Below are 23,019 nucleotides of genomic sequence, written 5' to 3'. Positions count from 1 at the left end.
GTAATTTTCCAGTTCTGCTTAAGCCCTAATAGCGGTGATAGAATGGCCTGGCTGGGCCCTGGGCCACATCATTTCCTTTCGCAGGTACAGTAGATGGGCATCCTGTGGCTAAGGACCAAGCTGTTAACGGACAGCTGAAGACTGAATTAGACGTCTTTATAATAAAGTGTAGCACAGTGAGTGTCACATGGATTGTAAAAACGTAACTTTTTTGTGGATTTTAAATTCTGTGTGTTCATTAGTTGCAATGCTATTTTTCTGAAGCTTTTGTGAGGGAGATTAAATCTATTCAAGTTTAGTTTGACTGTGTTGTGGAGAAAAGGACAATTCCATATTTAGCATAGGCTAGCTGCCTTCATACTGAATGTTTTTGCTACATACTGAATGTTTTTGCTGGATAGTTGTGTTTCTGTTGTATTGGTCTGTTTCTCCTGCTGCGGTAGAGAAGTAAGGCTGATAGTGCTGACAGAGTCTTGGGGGTCCACTCTGCAGTCATGACTCCTGCCTGGCTGGTTTCCCCCATGGGTGCACATTGTGGCAGCCTGTTGACCAGCGTGGCAACTCCAGCTTACACAGTCACTTCCAGCCTCCCTCCCCTCTCTGTGTCTGAGTCCAGGCCGTGGTCAGACCAATCACACTTGTTGTTTAGTGATTGTTCAACCTTTTTTATATCATAGCAGCCACTATAATTAAAAGATACAGACTAAAGTATTTTATCTTGTTTTTTTAGTTAGTTTAGCATTATAATTTTAGTCCGTAGAACATAGTTAAATGGGGTGAAATGAGTGAAGGACATTTTGGAAGTTGTGTTTTTGACACATGCATGTATGTCACAGAGTTGCACTTCACTTAAGTATGTAAGGCCCACACCTTTGATTTGTTTTAATGTAATCATAGACTAATACTAATATACTGTATGCATTCATAACATCTTATCAATGTTTTTTTTCTGAGTAAAACTGACAAAGCTCACCAAAAGGGCAGAGGTTGTAAGGATTTGTTTTAATCCTCTTAAACATCTATACATGTTTGTTAAAAGATAAAGGCAGGTGTTATCTCTATTTAATACTTCAATATTTTAGTATGTTTTTTTGAATTGATCAACTTACTTTATTGTCTAATACTTAGACATAATTCTCATCACCACCTCTGAGGTGCCCTTGAGCAAGGCCCTTAACCCCAACCGCTCCAGTGGAGCTGCTCAGTGGCCAACAGATCAGACTGTGGTTGTACTGGGAAGCTTCCAGATATGAATGTGTAACTGTGTGAATGTGACAGGTCGTCGTTGCAAATGAGAATTTTTTCTCAATCGACTTACCTGGATAAATAAAGTTTAAACAAAAAAATAATAATAATAATTCAGATGATTAATCATACACTAATTAATCATATAAATAACAGTAAGGTTTGGAAATATTTAATGATCATCCTGATGTTACAGAATGAAAAAGCCTTGTAATTTACATAAAACATGTAATTAACAGGCTGGAGTAATCGATTACTTGTAATAGAATTAGATAACCTCATTGCAAAAATTGCTAAATTATCTTATATTTTAGAAAGTGAATTATGAGCAGAACTATTTTACCCATGCTGTCAAACTGGCTGAAATTGTTTGTAGATAAAGAACACTGTTCAAGTTTGTGTGTGTGTGTGTTTTATGAATTTTGTCTAAATGCAATTTACATGTAATGTAATTCATACTTAATAGATTACATTTTCTGGTTATTTTTCAATAGTAGAATAATGTTTTTACAAGTAAGCTGTGTTTTTGCTTCTGAAATCGTATCTGTGTTTTGTTGTGATTTAGAGCCTAATGTTTAATTCCTTACACACACACACACACACACACACACACACACACACACAGTATATAAATTGAAGCAATTTTTGATGCAAAAGTAAGTGTCAGTGTGATTTGGGACAGCCAGCAGTGATGTCATGAAGCAGCATCCTAGATGATAAGGCAATCCCAGTCATTGAATAAATAAATAAATTAAAATCATATCTTAGGTATTCTTTTCACCTCCCTTCAGACACCCACTATCCCAAATCCTGACCCCTCATCCCTACCCCCAACCACCACCCTTGCCTCCCCCAAACACACACACATCGCAAATAACACCCCTTCACTGCTAATGTAGCCACGACCGGTGCTCCCTTCCCCCTCGTGTCCACCGGCAAATCAGAAAAAATAAAGAATGCAGCTTTGAAATAAATAATGCATTTTACTAATAGGTTGAGTTAGTCTTTGGCCCCATCTCGTGCACATCCAGAGAGAAGAGAAATATAGAATCCAAGAAGGGAAAGCTTTCCTCCTGAACTGAAAGCAGTGACGGCTTGGTAATAGGCTAAAACAACGAGCATGAGAGCGGAAGAGTGAGAGAGAGAGAGAGAGAGAGAGAGAGACAGAGAATGAGAGAGAGAGAGGGAACAGAGGAAGAAGAAGGGGGTACAAGAGAGAGGTAGAGAGAGAGGTAGAGAGTGGCAAGCATATTATAACTCATCCATGTGGATCACCCTAGTAGATTGGGAGCAATCCCTTGTTGAAATTGTCTTCTAAACACTTAGAGAGAAGGAGAAAGAACGGAGCAGCCAGCCCATCTCACTGTGCCTGTGTGTGTATTCTCACACTGCCTGCTATCCCAGCCAAGGTAGAGAGACCTCTGACAGACCGCTTGCATGTGTGTGTATTTCACTTTGCTCGTGTGCATGAGTGTGTGTTTGCCTGTGTGTGTTTGTGTTGTTACCTCTTGCGAGCCAGCCAGTTAGTGTGTGTGTGCATGTGTGTTTGAGCGAGAGGGAGAGAGAAAGAGAGAGAGAGAGAAGGTGTGTGTGTGTGTGTGTGTGTGTGTGTGTGTGTGTGTGTGTGTGTGTGTGTGTGTGTGTGTGTGTGTGTGTGTGTGTGTGTGTGTGTGTGTGTGTGTGTGTGTGTGTGTGTGTGTGTAAGGAAGAGGGGGTATTATGCACCCTGGATGTTGCCTCATGCTTTAAACAGCTGCCTACAAGCCCAGGTAGTGCGCGCCGGCTTCTAAATAAGCAGCACATTCACCGTCCCCTTCAGGACAAGAGGCTAGGCTGCAGAGTGTGAAATCAGACTAATACAGTGGCGTAGGGCTGAGCAGGAGCAGGAAGCAGCTCCTGCATGACTTACTTAGACTAGAGGTTTAGAGGACAAGAACCAGCAGAAGAAAAAGAGGGGATTGGACGTGAGAGAGAAAGGGGAGGAAAAAAAAGACAGTAAGGTCAGTAAATCCTTTTTTAATGTCTGCTCTGTGGATTCTTTCTTTCAGTCTACAGTACTTTGAGTACAGTTAGAATGGAGTTGGGACTGAGGCTGTGACTGCTGTGTTTTGCTGGAGAAAGTATTGATTCTTTGTAAGTTTGTGGGAAGTGTGCTCTTTCTGATCCTGCCAGGTGAGAGCAGATGGAAACACTGGATGTGGGGGGGCTGGGTTAGAGTGGCCCAACTTTACTTTGTGTGTGTGTGTGTGTGTGTGTGTGTGAGTGAGAGTGAGAGTGAGAGAGAGAGAGAGAGAGTGTAAAGGTGTATAGTGTTTACATAACTTTATGCACAGGTGTATAGATTGTGTATACAGTGCAGTGTAGCCTACAGCCTTTTTTTTTATTTGTACAGTAACAGTCCAGTCATCAGTGCATACAGTTGCAAAAAAGAACAACACACACACACACACACACACACACATACACACACACACACAAACACACACACACACACACGATGGTGTCCACTGTTTCACTACAGAAAGTCGTACTCGCAATTATGTTACACTTTTGGAAAATGTTGAAGTTCTTATGGTGTGCAAACATCCAATGGGGTAAAAGTTTCATTAACAATTGTTTTTAAAATATTTTAATAATGTACATTTTGTTTGTTTAAGAATCTGGCAAAGGATGATTTAAGCCAAAGGAAGATATTGAGCAGGTAAAAAAATACTGTGTGTAGGTATGGGTATGTGCCAGCATGTACATGTGTTTAGCCACACGCAAGCACAGGAAAAGTGGAAAAGCCAGGACTACCAAATTGTCAGCAATACTAAAGACATCAACACAAAAATTTCAGCCATCCATCACAGCTGTCGGCTTGTTTCAGTGGCGACAGTGATTTATTCTAGGGCTGAAATCCATTTGGACTCTCTCTCTCTCTCTCTCTCTCTCTCACACACACATACACACTAACTAATTCACTTACTAACACACTTAAACCCAAATACCATGCACAGTGTTAATAACTGTTGATTATTTTCAGTTTTCACTTGCAATTATTTGGAATCGACAAGTGTTGATTGGATAATTATCTGTCTACTTACTCTGCTGACATGGCTGTGGGGCAGGTGTTGGCTGGTGAGTCTGGACAGTTTATTTTTGCACTCCAAGAGTAATTATATTGTTATATATTATTATTATACTAACCCTGAAAGTTTGGCTGTGCATGATCATAAGTAATCACAAGAATCACTTTGTTTACTGATGCATTTAAAGCACCATTTTGCATTGTTGATATGGAGGTATATTCATAAGAAATACAAATTAATCTACCCTCATTGATATAAATGGGGTGGAAAAAAACATTAGAAGCACCTTTCAGTATAACACAATACAATTCAACATCAACACAAACTTAACTTTAAAATACCTAAAGTTAAATCAACACCACTCTAAAACCTTTTCAACAGAAGCAGAATTTTTTTTACTTTAAATATTTATTGCAGGGCTGGTGTATTTGATTGCATTAGCTAGGTGTACTTAATAAACTGGCAACTAAGTATACAGTTAAAGGAAGTGTAACATTTTTTCACAGATAAAGAACATATTTTTCTTGTTTTCTCGTCTCAAATTAAAGGTGTATCATACTCCATGTTTGTAACACATTGGGGCAAAAAGAAGCCATCAAGCTCTCTGCTTCATGAGATTTTTCTGCCTAATTAAGAATAAAAGTCACAAAAATAGAGAAAATTCAATATTCATGATTAAAGTTTAAATCAAAACACGATTTTTTAAAATAACTATCAGTAGGTGTCTATTTATCCTCTGCAATACAGTAAATAATATACATAAATAAAGACTTTTACACAGTGATGATCCAGATTCTAAGTTCCATAAATCCCACACAGGAAGTAGCAGTTATTCTTACAAGCGTACAAGACTATTTTTGACACGTGTATTAGCCATACTGTGTTTTAGCTACTGTTGTGCTCATGACACGTAGAATAAATGTAGAAACATGAATGAAATTTCATATGTAGATTGAATTGACTGTGTGTGTGCTTTTACAAAGAGTGTGTTTGTGGGTGAGGATGAGGAGCAAAATAGATGCCTGCTACCATGCTGGTTTGTTCCCCTTCTTCATCCCCCTCTCATTTAATTTCCTCCCGTTTCTCCACAGCCTCTCTGGTATTTTTTCATATGTCAGATGATAGCTCAGGTCCTACACTGTACAGGAAGATTTATCAGTCAACACACTGCCCCTAATATCCCCCATCTGCCAACAAGCACACCCAGTTCCCTAAGCCCATGCTCTAGCCCTAAGCCTTGGCCCAAGCCCTATGACTGCACCCTAGGATTGGTGAGAGTGTGTGTGTGTGTGTGTGTGTGTGTGTGTGTGTGTGTGTTTCTTTGTGCATGTCACGTGACTGTGCTTGCTGCCGTCATATTGGCTGGTGGGTTTGTGCCACTGCTAAAACATGATGATGCCCCTTTTGCAGATGCATGGTCAGGAGCTGTCAGCTCTTAATATGTGTGTCTGTCTGCACAGCTATCTTAGATGTTGATCTGAGCTGGCCTGTGTGTATCTGGAATCGAGCGGAGTAGAGAAAGCTGCTGTGTGCTCTGCTCTGGTCTGGCCTGTGTGTGTCGGGGGGGGGCGGGGGGGGGAACGCTGGCGCTGAGGCTGGCCAGAGAGGTCACTCAGGCTCTGAGAGAGCCAATGCTCTTAGCAATGCTTTGCCAAACCCTACACACTGGTATCTGGTTGATATCCTGAATGCTGATTATGATACATAACCAGTAGAAATCCATTTTAGTCTCTGCTTTTAGTATATCAAGATACACTAAAATGTATTTGAGATACTAATGAAACAAGTGGAAAGTCAAATATATCTATCACTTTGAAACTTAATTTTCTTTCATGAGCATGACTATTATTTCATCCAATTGTAGTGCTAGTCATGTCTTAGGCCTCTGTGACTGTCAATGCTTCTGCATAGTGATTGAACTTCAGCTATGGTCTAGGCCTTGCCATGATAAAGTGCCAAACTTAGCTCTGCTCCCAAAATCCTGGATTAATGCCTGATTTAAGAGCTTAACATGGTCAGCCATTCAAACATGCACTGGATTGACTGTGCTACCTCGGTTGCCTGTTATGTCCTGTAGAGTTTTACAAGCAGAGTTTTAGCACCATAACTGACTGTGTTTTTCTATCTTGTACACTATTGCACAGGTCATGAAACTCTATTGACCTGGGCACAACTGTACTTATTACATATCAGTACGGACATTATGGAAATCCTTTTTGTTCTTATTGTTTTTTTGTAATACAATTGTATTCTTCTTCTTAAAACTTTGATTAAGCATAATGTACACTGTAATTTATGTAATTAATACATACAAAATACATGTCTTTTTTCTCCTCCAATTCTCATTTAGTTTCATTTTCATTTAGATCCATGAATATTTAAATCTAATAGATACACTTTCAAGTGAGAGATAAAGCTACATACATTTTTTAATCCAACGTTTTACACTTAAATTTGTTTGTAATATAATGTTTAATATTCTGAGGAGTTTGGATCTTACCAGAAATAAGTTAATTTCGAGCCTATAAATATGATGAATAAAAATGTCAAACTATGAACTAAATATTTGTAGATTTGTATATATATATATGTATATTTACACTCACAAATCCATACAGAAGCATGCAACATATATACTCATATATACAATACATACTTTTTTCTTTAATTCATTTTTACTCTTTTTTCATTTAAACAGGTACAGTAAATAAATAGAGGCAGGCACAGATCATTTGTTTTTTAACATGCGGGTTTCACAAAGTTACTCTGTATGTTTAAACAATATGAAAGCATCGATCGTTTTCCCTTCTTCTGTGTAAAGCATAGTGCAATACAATACAGCAATACAAGATATGTGCTAGTTGTTAGTTTGTAGTTGGTTGTGAGGCTTTTGTTGGCATGTGAATGCTGGCATGGTAGTGAGTATCTGTGCTTTAAGCCTTCAACGATACATACTGCTCTATTGGCTGCTCACCAAGAGTGGCATCCGCTCTCCTCCTGTAAGATGCCCATCTCAGTGCTATCAGTGTTGTAGAGCAGCTCGGATTGGATGCTACCTGCAAGTATTTACTGACAGTGTTTACTGTCAATGAAAATAGCCTAAATACCTGTCACTGCTGATCTGAACACAATTTGTCTGTCTGAATGAAACAGGTGCATCTGTAAGTCTGATTAACAATAAAAGTGTTGACATTTTGATGGTCAGAATTCCTGAGACATGTGCAACGTCTAATGGGAATTGTGAAAAATTGCACAGCCTCCAGAAGCTATGAAATCCCATCAAGCAGATAGAGAAGCTGATGCCTCTAAGGGATTAGTTTAATTACATTAATGTCCCTGATTTCTGAAATTCTGCTTGACATCCTTGTCGCCTCATTTGTTGTTGTTTCCATATTTGTTTGCATGTTAGGCTCAAGGTTCTTTCGCCTTTAATCCTAAATATCCATTGGCTAAAAATACAATGTAATCATGTTGGCCTGCCTTGCACAATGTCATGAGTAAATATGTATGGTCATTCCACATCTTATTACAACTTATTACTGCAGTCATGTGCATAATCACTTTATGCTTTTCTCATGTGTGAGTAACTTTTTTTCACCCTCATCTGTAAGCCAGACCATAGACTGTGCTTTTTCAGCCATGCTGTTTTATGTGTATTGAGTGTCATGTCTACAGAAGGAAATCTAATTGTTTGTTTTGTTATGATGATTTCTCAAGGATAAAAATAAGAGCATTTTCAGTTTACTAAAAAAAAAAAGTCTAATAATTTTGTGGCCTTCGCAAGCAAAATAGTTATTTGTTATTCGTTTGTAAAGTATTTTATCAGAATTTGCTTGTGACCTTAAACTGTCATCGTTTAATGGTACTGTACTACTGTAGATCATAAATATAATTTAGTTGCATTATGAAAGGCAGTTTAAACATAGTATGCTGTAGAGTGGTATGTTGTGTTGTTTAGTTTCACAAACTGATGTTCTGAATTTTGCACAGCAAAATTTCTCATTATAATGTACGGGCGCAAAAAAGACTGGAGCAATGCTATGTGTTTCGTGGTGCGCTGTGTGCAAGAGTAATGATGCTGGGGTTTGGTGCTATGTTGATTCCATCTTGGTTGTTCTGCAATAATTCAGGAGAGGAGGAGGGGCGGTATGGTTGCGAGGCACCATTTTACTTCTCCAATCCCCCTTCGCCACCACTGGAATATAATCCGCTGTCTCCTGACCTTCAAATCATGCAGCGCTGCAGTCATTTCAATTGGCCCGGCCGCCATTAGCGTGAAATGTCCTCTAGCCACTCTGTTTCTGCACATGGAAGATTTCCTTTCTCCCAGCATGGTTTCCCTCTTCTACTTTGCTCCTTCCCTCTATCTCACATTCTCTCCACCATGCCCCCCGAAGCCTGGCTGCGATGGAGGGTGGGGACCTCTTGCACTAAGGAAATGAGCCACCACAGGAGATGCTGTTGGTCAAAAGAAGGGATGGAAAACACTCACTCTATTAGACTCTGATATATTTGTGTTGCACTGTGTTCCTTTAGAAAAAAATGTTTTAGTACATATCTTACACAATATTTGGTTTTACAGCGACTGTCATTTTAAAATGCCTAAGTGCATTTATGACCTTAACAAATGAACATGTTTTTCGTCAGGCAGGATGCTAAAATGGAGTACAATGTACTTTAAATATAAGATATTTTGCTCAGACATTTTACTACAACTGCTAAATTTTGTGTGATGTTGAAGATACAGAGAATTTTAATTTAATTTAATTAATTATTTATTAATACACAAATATTTAATCCTACTCCTAGTCATTCTCTTACAAGTGGCACTGACAGTGCATTTTTATCTCTGACTTTGAGCGTCGACACAACAAATGTAGCTTTACAGTGTTATCGACCAACAGCTAGCTTGTGGTCGCAGGGTTCGTTGGAGCGAGCATGCCATGGGTAGATCCCTTGGGCACGCGTGTCACATCTAGGGAGCAGTCGGAGCTCTCATAGTGAATAGAGGGAAGAAGATATACTGACTGGGGCATAGGAATCACATGCCAAAGCTCAGCATGTGTTATGTTGCTGGTGGATGGATAGATGGATAGATAGATGGATAGATAGATAGATAGATAGATAGATCAATTATTGAAAGAGGACATATTTGATATGATCTGAATATTAAAAATATATCAGAGGGCAAACAACATCCATGGCTGTCTTCAGATCTCTGCTGAGAGATGTGTGTCAAATCTCCAGAGAGATGCTTTATTCAGAAGGGTCAAGGGGTTCTCTGAATGTTTGATAAGATGCAAGAATATTTTTTTATTTTATTTTTGTCATTTATAAAAAGTAGTGTAAAAATGTCAGTAGTACCTTTCAAAATTATGTTTATTATCAGCATGCCTCATAAATTATTATTCATCCATATTCATAACTACAGATAAATATCCTATGACCTATATTCATCTTACGATAAAACATCATTACACAACCACACATATCACAACATCTTCGTTTTTTTTTCCCAAAATATGTTGTTTACCTGGTTGTGCTCTAAGTGAATTTGGCTCACCCTGTCACTATTGTGTTTCTGGGACAATGACAATTGGAAATGTGTACTTCTCTCTACATATACTGAGTGCTTGATTGTGTTTGAGAAAACACTGACCCAGGTACAGCGGGTGAACTGATGAGAGTTGTTTACATAGATAGCCATTGTGTCCCCTTGTCTTACACAAGCCCTAATCTGAAACCTTCCCAGAAGTCTATTTCTTCCCACTGGTTGTTATTACATTCAGTGTATGTATTTATGATTAATGACCCCACTGGGCTATATCCATAATGCTGTGACCTCAAGGTAAAATTGAAATGCATGCACTGGATGTAGAGCATTCTTATATTATTGCCCAATATACTTAGCAGCCATTACATTTGTTGGCACTGGTGAAAATAAAACAGGGCTATGAGGTTTCAAATCAACACGGCCACTCTAAAAAATGGACTTATTGGAATTGCATTAAGTTGATTAGACTGAGAAATGAATACTATTTACAGTGGAGCAGTGTTAAACACTCTTGTTTCTTCCAGCTATAGGAGTATATTGACAGTCCGTCAGCATCAATTAAATCTCCTGATCTGTATATCCTGAGAGGCCGGACTTGTTGTCTTCTAATAAAGCCAGTCTGTGGCAGCAGAATGTTTCATTTCCTCTTGGAGATTGCCCTCAGTAATACAGAGTGCTTATCTTAGTCCTGAAAAAGGACTGCAACAACGCAACGTTCTGATGTTTGATACCCAGATCAACCTGAGGCCAGTACTCTTTGCACTTATAAACAGCAGTTGGACCCATGTAGTTGCAATGAACCACGGCCATTTACACTCAGAAAATCTCTTGCTTTTATTATTGTGTGTTTGGTTTATGTTATAATGTACATTGTTGAAATATTAATCATGTTTTTAATTATTGGTAAAGTTTGTAAGTTGATGTGGGGTTTTTTTTTGTAAGAGAATACATGGTATTTTGGGAATATTATAAGTGGTTATATGTGTCTGTTTTTGCAGATGAAAATGAAAAATGGGGTCTGGGAAGGACGGGGTTGTGAGGGGGCCAAGCTGTCCCTGGCCATTCATCCTCTCTGGCCCCCCTGTCTAATTAATGGGCCACGTTCATACACATTATTGCACCAGAGGGTCTGTCACTCATTAATCATGTGACCTTCTGTGGCACAGTTAATGACCTTGGAGGAGTAGATCAGCTGGAGATGGCTGAAGCTGTGGAATTAAATTGTTTCTGGAAGTGGTCATGGTCACATCAGGCACTTTAACAGCCCTCTGCTGTTACACCTCAGTCTCACCCATAGGTCCTTGCAGGTTCTGCCACAGGGATGGGCAGGGGAATTTCAGACACTAGGGCTCAGGATTAGTGTAAGCAAAGGATGGAACCAATGTTGAACTCAAATCATTCAGTGATGACTATTAATGGCTGATGTCCTGCATGACCACTGCCTGTCACTCTTCATATCACTTGTAAACTAACCAACTTGCGCCAACTTTTTAAAAAACTTTGCAGTTCTGTATTGCAGCTCATTATTTCTTTTTTTATTGGAGCTTAGTTACTGCATGCTAAAACTTTAAACTCTTTTTTTTTTTTTTCCCTTTCATTTTTCATTAAGCATTAAAAGAGCGCAATCAGCATGGATGGTATGGGTGAAGTTGAAACAATTTTGAAACATAGCATAAATTGATATGGATATTGGAGCCACCAAGACAGGAGGAATATCTTCCCTGCTTTGCATTTCTGACTGCAGCTTTCTTTGTTAACTGCTGTCTAAATCACTGTTTTGGTGTAAAGATATGCAGTGAATTGAAGTAATCAAGCCACAGTATAGTAAAAGCATGTTTCCCGGTTCATTAAAATATTTTACGTGCCACAGAGTGTTGTGTCAGTGAATGATATACCCCAGTGGATTAAATGGGAAAAATCAGTGGGCTAAAGGCAGTACTATGGGGTGCTCCACAATATTCCAAGATGACTAAGTATAACTTGAATAGTTAGAATAGTTAAAAATAAATATGTTTTTGTGTTAAACTGACTCACCCAGCCACCGTGTCGTTTGACGTTCCGTGTTCTGGAGCTGGGTCTGCTAGCATTGGTCATCGGGAGTGACCGCCTGCTCGTGTGCTCGGAGCCCCGAGCAGCTGAAGCGTCTCTGTATTGACTTCTCTGCCAGCCCGCTCCTTGGTGTGTAATTCAGTTTTGAATCAGATCAACCAACATGCCCCCTCATGTGTATACGTCAGTCTGACCCTCTCATCAGGCTAGCTCCACACACTATCAGCTGACACAGACTAAAACATAACACATGTTTATAATGAACTATTTTGAGAAAAAGTAATTTTATTTCGTCCAAAGTTTAAACGACGATCGCGTTATGGCTGCCACCTCCTTTTCACAATCGCAGCATTACAATGTTAGCTTTCTTCTCAGTGACATTGAGATGGAGGGATTTTGTTTATCCCCGCCTTTGTTTATTTAACATTTTGCTCAGCGGGGGAGTTTCAGATAGATTGTTTTCAAGACAGTCCCTGCAGACAGCGAGCAAACACTCTACAGCTTCATCAAACAGAACAATCTTCAACTTTACCCTTCCGCAGTGTGCAGGGAAATGTGACTGAGAGAAACATCATAATGGAATATGATTGAAAACAATCGTCATAATTTTTCAGTCTGTAACAATATGCAAGCACTGTGTTTTAGAGGATTTATTTAGAACCATGTGCAAGTGTACCATTGCACATAAAAAAAACACTGATGGATAAAAACATTTCATTTTCATGTGGCAAACATTCGCAAGTTTGTTATTAATGAATTCACTCTTGTGTGATGGATTCTAGATTTTTTTCCTCACTAAGATAGCATCAACAGACATGTAGGCACATGGAATCAACCTGAAATACAGAGAGGGTGCTAAAACAAATCTTTTTAAACTGAAAAGTGAGTTCACCTCTGTATGAAATGAATTCTGAATTGAACTCATTCTACATTTGTGACTCCTCTCTGTGCAAATGTGAGCCAGACGAGTTTTGATGGTAGCATCTTTTTTTTCCATTTAAACATGTTTTTGACAAAGGAATTGAAAATCCAATCCGTAAATGGCTTGTTCGATGTCAGCATACAGATTGTCCAAAGCTTGGTGGGGACAGTCATGGTCGTTGTATTCAGTAAAACACACATCAAATCAAACACATCATATAGAGATTGTCCTACATTATCCTCTCCCTCTCCTACCACTCTGTCTTCCTTCTATCTCTCCCTCCAACATCTTTCTCCCTCTTGCAAGTGCAGGCTTGATTAATATTTTCCACTGTTCCGTAACCATGGCAATAAGGTCACTGCATATGATACTTAATTGAATCTTCCCAGTGCTTTTGTGTGCATCTCCTGTGTCCGGACAATAAAAATCTTCCGCTGATGACTCCAACCCCCTTCCTTTACTCTGCTCCTCTCTATCTTTCTTTTCATTTTGTACCCCATGAATTTATTCATTTGTTTCCTCAGCTACCTCTTTCTTGTACTCCCTTTTTTCCTGGATGCTCTCTGACCTAGTCTTCCTTGTCCTGTCACAGCATTTTACTTTTTTTTCTCAAACATTGTTCTCCTTCATGCCTTGTCCTTCAGCAATGAGCAGGACAATGTCATTGTTATAGTGTAGAGTTAAATTCAGCTTTTTTGTCTTTTGTTTACAGCCACCTGCAACACCACTTGATGACTTATTGCTCTTTAATGCCAGAGTAATGCACAGTACCCCAGCTACTCTTTCCCTGGCCCTTTTTTTTTTTTTTACCCCCTCTTGTCTTCTTTCTCTGTATGTTGCTTACTACTTTGCTCCCCATGCAGCATTTGCATACTCAAATCAGTCTCAGGCACAATCGTTAAATTGATTTCAAACAACCCTGATGACTCAAGTGGTGAAACAAAAAGCCTTGCAGCCAGGAAACCATTGAGACACAGAGTGAGCCTCTGACACAGGGTGCTCTCTGAGCAGGTGTTCTGATTAATGCCTAACAAATTGGGGTCCTCTAAGATCCGGACATAAGTGGGAGACATGTACCCTCTACAAACGACACATGGACCAACACATAAACACATGCTGACTGACTCTTTGTTCACGCAAGTATGGAGGCTAATCCATGACAAGAGGGGATACAGGTTCACAGGGAGAAAACAGTGGAGTGGATAAAGAGTGGAGGGGTGAAGAAGAGGTGGTGGTCTGTTTGGGGAGCGGGCTTTTAAAAACAGCATGATGGACGGAGAAACTAAATACATGCCATATAAATGTTTCATTGCTCAGATTCAGCTGCGATCATTTTTACATTTGTTTATTCTGCTTTGTACACATAAAAGGAATCAGCCTTTTGCAGAATGCTTACAATATTATGCCACTATTAACTTGAACAATACAAACAAATAAGTAAAAATAAGATAAGCAAATCAATAACACATCATTCAAAGAACAAGTATTATTTTTGCTTTGGTATTTGGCAGGCCATTTTCCTGAAAGGTCAATTTTGTTAATGTTATTACATAGTAAGGGAGTTCTGTTTGTTCTAATAAAAGTGTGACAATGATCTTGACGAAATCATTAGACTCAAATAAAACAGAGAAGGGGGGGGGGGTAAGAGACAGGACAAAAAAAAAAAGTACACGTCAGATTTGACACATTCACCATAAAATAACCATTAGCAGTTACCTACTATCTGAAGTGACATTCTATCAATATAATGTAATAATTAACATTAATAATCAAGTAATAATAATCTAGTGAGGACATCGCTCACCACTCACTGCGTCACAGGCTTGGGACACCTGCCTGGTTTAAGGCTCCGTCCTGGACACAACATCTACTATGGTTGAACTCAGCAGTTGATATTATTCAGTTTTACAATCTGTTTTGATAAAGACTTAACTGCTCAAATGTGTTTTTATCCCAACATTTTGAAATGGATTATATAACACATTTTTCATAGGCTTTAGTTGTTTCCACTTTCTTTGTAATGTAATATCATGTTTTATTGTTATGACATACATTTGTATTATTAAAATGTCAATTAAAAAATGTGTAACCTTAAAACTCAACCTTATACAATCCCTTTAAGCATACACAAAGACAACTCTTAAAGATATGCAAACATGCATGCAAACAAGCACAAACACACGCACACTGACTTGCATTCACTAACCAACCCCTTCCTCCTTAATGGGGCATTTCTGTACAATCAAACTTTGTGTTACATATGAATGGACCTATTAATGAATGGGACATGCACGCGGTGTCTGCCAGCTTTGAAAGCCGAGAGCAGAGCACACTTCTTTTCTATTACCATGTTTAATTTGGAAGCACGTGGAGGCTATAGTATGCCCATCTGCTCCCCACACACGCCCCTCAGCCGCCCCATTTCTACCATGTGCTGGCGTAACAGGCAGGCATTGTAGCAACAAGTGTCTGCACATTACCACGCTTGCCAGCTTCCCTCACTTGGCAGCGAGCCTGCTAAGCTGCCCGTCCCCTTATGAGAAAAAGACTTGATTGTGCCAGGGGACAGAGCTTAGGGGGTAGACCGGGAAGAGGGACGAGGAGGGGGATTTGATTTACATACTGCAGTTTAGGCGACACTCATCATTTAAACGGCTCCAAAGCAATTAAGGGTCATTAGTCCTTTTGTTTTCTGTTGTGGCACAATGTAGCAGTGGCGGCATCTGAGGCGCTGTGCCCCCTGTGGGGGCTGCCTGTGGGAATGTCAGCACTAACAGGGTCTGTCTCCCACCCTTCCTCCCCATTTATGTCTCCTACTCTGCCATTGACACAGCTTTCCACTGTGTGTAAACAAACACTCAGCACCAGCCTGGCACAGCAAGGGAAGCCACTTTGGCAAAGACCCAGCTCTGGAGTATGCAGCTGGTCACGGTGTAGACTCAGGAGGCACAGGGTGCTTATCCTAATTATCCTGATCATGGCAACAATTTCTTTGATATGATATAATTCGCAAATTGGCAGCATTCGATTAAATGTATTTCTGGTTGAAGACATTTTCACACAGTAGCACAGAGTGAATGGCAATGTCTCCCTCTGAGTTTGACCTCTTATTTTAGTTTTACTTGTACTATACATGTACTGTAAATCCATTTGATGCAAATACACTACACTATTTAACACAAATTATGATTATGTTTCTCTACGCATATGCAGAAGTCACCTCTATTTTGATTGCTTTCTACATGCTAACTGTGAACTACTCCAATCAGCAAGTGGGAATGAAGTAATTCAAAACCATCTCCCTGAATATAATAGTATTCTAAAGAGTGGATGTGATCAAGCAGGTATTTTAAATAAGATATAATACCGGAGACTAACATCGCCTCAAGGTCAATCGCGCAGCTGTAATGAAGGCTGGGATGTATTCTTCAATATGTTTATGTTTGTATCTTCCATAACTCACCTGGCAGGCAGCGGTGTGTTAAGCACCCCTGCTACTGTGAAAAAGGCATCAAAGGCAGCAAAAAGACAGGTATGGTATGGAATGTGAATGTTCACATGTCCATTTGTGTGGCTGTAAGACCCTCCTCAGTTGGTATAGAAAAACACTTACTGCTAATGTAAATAGCAAGGCAGCATAAATCAGGAGCCACGCGCAGCCCGGGAGAATATCGTGTAATAGTTATTGCGAAATGAAGTGGCATTGGGATCAATATCCCACTATATCTCACTCTGGCGTAATGGCACAGAGGGAAGCTGGAGGCCAAGGGAGTCCGGTCCCTCCATCCCACCATGGGCCTATAAATCTGCCTTACCTGCAGCCCGCTTATTAAAGTGCATACACAATCAGCAGCAGCCATCCAAAAATACAAGCTTACTTACTGACCTGGAGTCAGGGGAATGGATGCCTTTACCTTGTCTAAGGGCAGAGGTTAAAGGCTGATTGAGGCTATAGCATCATCAAACCATACTGTACAGAGAAACAGGGAAGTGTTGGTTTTAGCTCAACATTAATAATACTAATATAATTCAAAATGAAGTCTGAATGTCAGCACTGCAGGGAATACTGTAAATTACTGTCTGTTATTGTAAACCCAATATAGTGTGTACTTTTTTTTACATTGTATTTATTAATGAATTAATTTGTCCATTTGTCATTCATAGCATCTTGAGGCACAACTTTTCTTCTGCCAATGTGAAGCAGCAATTATGCTCTCTAATCTGTGGCTTATTCACCAAAATTAAACTATAGTCTGTTATTCGCTGAGGAATCGGCAGTGCTGCCAGAAATGATTTCATAGCTAATGAAAAGAGAAAGGAAATTATTTTCAAGGTTGAGATTTTGCCTCTTGAAAATTGTCTTTTCGACTTTAAGTTTGCATTTTATGGCCACAACTAGGGTTTGCTTTTGGTACAATATGGTGATTAGCTTTGTATTGTATGTGTTTGTGACAACAAGGCATGTGTCATTCTCACACTTATACACACAATATGATGAACAGAAGAAGAAAATCATATTAACACATATTCCAAATGCAAAGTCCATTGTAGCATATGGCGTATGTATGACAATTCGTATGGTGTTATTGACGTGTTATGAAGACGCGCAGTCGCTTTTCAGCGTGTTTATCAACGCCATTTGGCCTCCATTGACTTACATTACCTTGCGTTTGCGTGTGAATTGACGCCGTAGCGAGTAGTATGAAAGGGCGAAAATCCGCGTAGGAGGTTGGTTGGGGTGGTGGATGGGTAAAACACAGGACTTTCACCCAGGAGACCGGGGATCGCGTCCCGCGTGTCTTGTTTCCTTCCCACGTTTTTCTTTTCCTAAACCCAACCCAGTTCTTCTTTTCCTAATCCCAACCGTTTTTTCTTTTCCCCCGCGTGTGACGTTAAAACCAACCGTAGCCTCACGATAACACGCGGCCTCCCGATAACATGCCACGTGGCTTTAGAAAGTGGTGTGTATGTTTACGCTGTGATAAAGCAGACTGCCGTCTGCTGTATACAGCGTAGATATACACGCGGATAGCTCAAAATGCGTACAGATAACACGCCACTTGGCTTTAGGAAAGTGGCGTGTATGTTTACGTGAAATCATGATGTCACGTTGAACACTGGGCAGTATACACTATATTGGCTTTACACAGTCATTGCTTTAGGTGCAATGACTCTGATTGAAGGAGGCCTGAGATTTTGGATGACTGAGGAACAATGTGCTCGAGTTGTTTGTGTTTTTCGTCTGAGCTGCTGTACAAAAGTGTTTTGAATGACATGAGAATGCAATTGATGTATAAAAGAGGAGTAGTTTTTGATTTACATATATAAATACAATGCTTTTATGTATTTTATGCATAATAAACATGTGCAGTGTCCTTTTCTTATCATCAGGTTGTAATATAACTTCTCAACAAACAGCACAGAGCCTGCAGACAGAAATGAGTACAAAATAACAGTATGATGAAAATGGCTGTCTGTGATTTGCCAGATTATTCAGGTTTTATCCATTCATACATACAATCTTGTTGCAAGCTTAGTACAGCCTTGGGGCAGAACATATTGGTCAGTAAGATGGATGTTGGCAAAAGGTTATGAATTATAATTGTAATAAAACCAGCATGAACAGTGAGACCTGTGGTTCACTTTTGTTTTCTTTGAGACACTTGTTTGAAGGATATACAGGCTGATTGAAGACTGTGTGGATGCTGATGCGTTTCTCTTATGTTTTGCAGGACTGTGAGGGAAGCTTTCCTCTGCTTCACAGTTGGTAAGTGTTTCCTGAAACGTTTTTTTTCTTATTGTAGTTTCACCACATGTATGAGACTTTAAGGAAAATACTTTCTCTGAGGAAAGTTTGTATTTTATAGATTTATTTCTCCAAACAAACTCTTGAAAACCTGACTGAAGAAAAAAGTTTAAACTAAAGGGTTATAGTTTAAATTATGAGAGACTGTGTGCAGAAAGTCTTTACTTATACTGTATATCCATTACATGCACATATCACATTATTTCTAAACCATACCCAAGTATTTTCAAAAAATATCTGGTCAAGGTTCTTTGACCAACATGTTTGGAATGAACCCTTTCCTTACTCTAAATAATTCAAAGCCTGAAACACATCATCATTTCCGTCTTTAATTTTAATGTCTCCAAAGTTAGTGATTGGGTAGAAGGGATGAACTTGATGATGATTGAAAGAGCAACAGAGGTATGATTTCTTCATTTTTTAATTAACGCTTTTTACAGCATTTTTTATCCCTGTTATATTTTCGAAAGCAGTATTCAAATCTCACATTCACTTGAAGAATTTATCAGGAATAAAACATCAGAAGAGGATGTATAATCAGTGAAGTGTGCAACGATCTAAATCTTAAGAAAATAAAAAAAATCATATTAAGCAAGCAGCTTGCCCTCACAGGCTATCTCATGTGTAGTGATGGTAGATTAAATTGTTATATCTTACTGAAGACTTGTTTATTGACATCTTAGATAAACATTCAGCATTTCAAATGTCTTATGTCAGAGCTGTACTGGAAGGCAAGCTGGTAATTCTAAAAATACAAGTCGTTCTTGTGAGATAATTTCATGATGGTTTTAATATAACTGGCATTTCAAGCAATCCTTTCTAATTAGCTGTCTGTGCTGAGCAGATGTACTAATCAGATAATCAACACCAGTGAAATGGTATTTTATTTTGTTTAGTTCAATAATCTACTCAAGTGTAATTTTATAGCTGTGAAGAACACTTATTTGCACATACAAGATCATTTGTTTGATTGCACACACACATACAGGCCCAGTGGTTCTTTATGGATATGTACATGTGCATAGATTTAGTTAAGCATTACAGAGTAATTTAATTGTGAGCATCTTTTTTCCCCCCACGATCCTTCTCGCACACGAACACACACACAGTGGACCTACAGAGGTTAGCAGTTCAGAGGACAAAGATGACGACGGTCTGGTTTTGTAGATTATAACGGAGGCTGGTTTTCGAATGGGGCCTCAAAAGAAAGCATAAGGGTTGGAATGACCGGAATGCACTACAAAGCTGTTTGTACCACAAGTGATAACAAGATCTGATGTGTGAAAATCACATGTAAATGTGCACCACAGACTGACCTTTGTCCTCTGTGTGTGAGGATCTGTGACCAGTGGCTGACCTGTAATCCTCTCCTAAATGGTTTGACAATGGAGAGACATATTGATCTGGTCAGTCTTCTGGCAAAAGGGTCAAGGGCCTGACACACAGCCCGAGTGTGCTTCGTGTCTGCAGGTAGAGTGGCGTTACCATTACTGGGGCTCCCTTTGGCTTTCCACAACCTGTAGTCATTTGCTAGGCTACGTGTGAATCAGGCTTCTGTTTCAATTCCTGGGACAGACAGGCTTCATATACGTCTGTTCCCATGTCACTTGCTTTGCTACGTTACTAAGGATTACAATGAGGCTATGTGTAAAAAAAAATAACACATTAGAGGTTGTGTGACAGGCTCAGGAAATAGCTTCTTTTTCTCTTTAAGACAGCACAAATTGCTTAAAGTAAAGCTTATGCCTGAGAACCTTGGTAACCTACACCATCTACACCCCACACACACACACACACAAAAAAAATAAAAATAACACATGTCTGCAAGCTCCCTCTCAGAGCCCCCAGCTTTCCCCACTGTGCCTGGGCGGCTGCTCTCCTCTGAGAGGGCTGGCCAGCTCCCACATCTGGCCAGACAGAAGAACAGAGAAAGCACCAGGAAATTCTGCTGCCGACCACTAGTTCTCCCTCTTGCATACATAAACCTTCTCTCTCTCCTCTCTCTCTCTCTTACTCTCTCTCTCTCTCTTCTCTCTCTCTCTCTCTCTCTCTCGGATTCTTTTGGAGTGACCGGTGATAGAGCAACATCTGGAAGGAGCAGCAGTTTTCTTTCCTTGTGTTTTTTTGGGGAGATCTAGGCCCCTGATAATCCGTCTCCCTACTCATTAAAGGAGCTGAATAAACACAGGCCTCTTCCAGTTGTTCCTATGAATTTCCTCACCAGGCGTCAGGAGACCTGGGCAGGGGCTACTGGATCAAAGCTGCCGGCAGCCCCATGTGTGCCGAGAGTGAGAGTGCGTTCCGGGGTTGGGCCCATTACCTTTCTTGGAGGCCCCTAGGTCACTGGCTGTCAGCTCTTTGGCCTAAGCTCAGCAGAGGAAGATGAGGAGGAAAAGAGAAATAAAAGGAAAGGAAAAGATATGAGATCCACAGTATGTGTTAGAGAAGATATCAAGACAGAACACGAGAGGGCAGGAGAAAAGTGGATGGAAACAGGCCTGCTGGTACATGAAAGAAAGCTGTAGAGTTTTAGAGCGTAGTCTTTCAGTACATGTTTGACTTGAATGACCATACACACCACTCTTTTTTTGTTTTGCTTTTGGTCTCTGTTTTGCACAGATGTAGGTGTAAATCAGAAGTGACCACTTATAACTATTCATGTTAGGCAGTGGGTCTAATATGCTTTGAATTAGCTATAATGCAGAACATTGTGCAAAACAAAATGTCTCTATGTGTAAAAGCCTATTTGCAGGTAAGAGCAAACACGTTGTAGTTGATGCGTATGCCACTCTAATGCAATGACCCTGGCGTGACATAAATTTTCTAATTCCCTGCACTTCCTGGCAATCAACTTAGAGGGGCAGTGGTTCCCTGGAAAAGTTTGTAGTGGAGGCAATTAAAGGGAGAAAACTAAGCAGTAGCAGCAACAACAGCAGCGGGAAAATCAACGGACGCAGAAGAGCACTGTAATTGTTAGTCGCTTACTCAGAAAGATGACCAAATTGATCAAATTGCATCCCTTGCGCACTAAAGGAAAAAAAAATCACCAATATTAAATGGTCAATGTAATTAACTTACCTGCCAGCTGCATGCATAGTGCAGATGTGGCTGGAAATTACCAGTGTGTGTGTGTGTGTGTGTGTGTGTGTGTGTGTGTGTGTGTGTGTGTGTGTGTGTGTGTGTGTGTGTGTGTGTGTGTGTGTGTGTGTGTGTGTGTACAAATGGCCCTGTGGTCGTCATCAGGCTCCCATCAGCCCCTCCATTAGTTACTGAGCTGTGGGTCCGTGCTGGAGCCTACCTGCCCTGAATACAGATGAGGACAGAAGAGTATGGGCAGCAAGCACAATGAAGACAAACACACATGCGCGCACACAGTCTCAAAAGATAACATTGACATTATCTACTTTGACATACAGTGACATATTTTGAGACACTCCTAATCAAAGTAATTGCATTCTACACACCTAAAAGACTAAGTTCTTACATCAGATGCATGGGATAATAGCCTAATCATTAAAAAAAAAAGAAGCTTTCTGTATGTTTCTTCTGTCTGATAAAATCATTCATGTCTGATGACTGTCTGTCACTGGACACTGACACACCGACGCCTGTGGAGAGCACTTCATCTGGTGCTGGCAGATCAATCGTAGCTTACACATTCTGAAATAACGTCACACACAGCAGAGTACACACGCTGGCAGCCCAGCACAAAGGCAAATATGGTTGCATACTTCTCTTCTCCTTCTGGAGCAGCAGACTCACATGCATGTGACAGGAAATCTGCAGGCAGTCATTACACCGAGCCAAGCAAACACGCAGCCGCCACCCTCACTGATAATGTTTTCACATGTGCCGCTGCTATGTTAGAGGCATAGGCGCGCACATGTATGTGTGTACAGATACACAAAGACAGCTTGAAAATGTAGTGGTAAAATGTATGTGGCAGACTATCCATGCAAAGGCATTGTTTGAAATAAAACCATGTGAACACTGGGGTTTGACTCACTCAATTTAGTGAGAAACGCTTGTAATTTACATGTACTTTAGTCTCTCTTGCAGGAAGAAATGATCATTTCAAAACAATTAATTTGAGTTTTACATGAATCATTCAATATTTTAAAACTGCAGATTACTCATTCTCCTAAACATAAAATTTTTAAAAGAAAATGTATTATAATAGGAAAAGTAGAGAAAATATTAACAGCGAGGATGACCATGCTTTTCAGACATTCTCACCTGTGAAGTTGGACAGAGACACAATGTGAATGTGAGGCTGTAAAAACCAATTCAGCAACAATGCTAATGTTTAAAGGGATGCCAGAAAAAAAAGAAGTGGGTGTCCAGGTTGAGTTCAAGGCCGAAGACCAGAACA

At 39.9% G+C, this 23,019-nt stretch overlaps 1 protein-coding gene across 4 annotated transcripts in view; it reads left to right on the top strand.

Moving 5' to 3' along the window:
* The first annotated feature begins 3,020 nt into the window (after nucleotides 1-3,020).
* zfhx3 (zinc finger homeobox 3) overlaps nucleotides 3,021-23,019 on the top strand; it is a 210,335-nt gene continuing 190,336 nt past the window's right edge. For 3 of the 4 annotated variants that reach the window (XM_039794350.1, XM_039794352.1, XM_039794351.1), the window contains exon 1: nucleotides 18,574-18,608. The gene's annotated coding sequence lies outside the window, so the exon portion shown is untranslated. Of the gene's footprint in view, nucleotides 3,246-18,573; nucleotides 18,609-23,019 lie in introns of those variants that run through there. The other variant, XM_039794348.1, reaches the window with a different exon arrangement.

This window comes from Perca fluviatilis, chromosome 3 (assembly GCF_010015445.1).
Source record: "Perca fluviatilis chromosome 3, GENO_Pfluv_1.0, whole genome shotgun sequence".
Lineage (NCBI taxonomy): Eukaryota > Metazoa > Chordata > Actinopteri > Perciformes > Percidae > Perca > Perca fluviatilis.
This window is presented reverse-complemented; position numbering and strand designations above follow the sequence as displayed.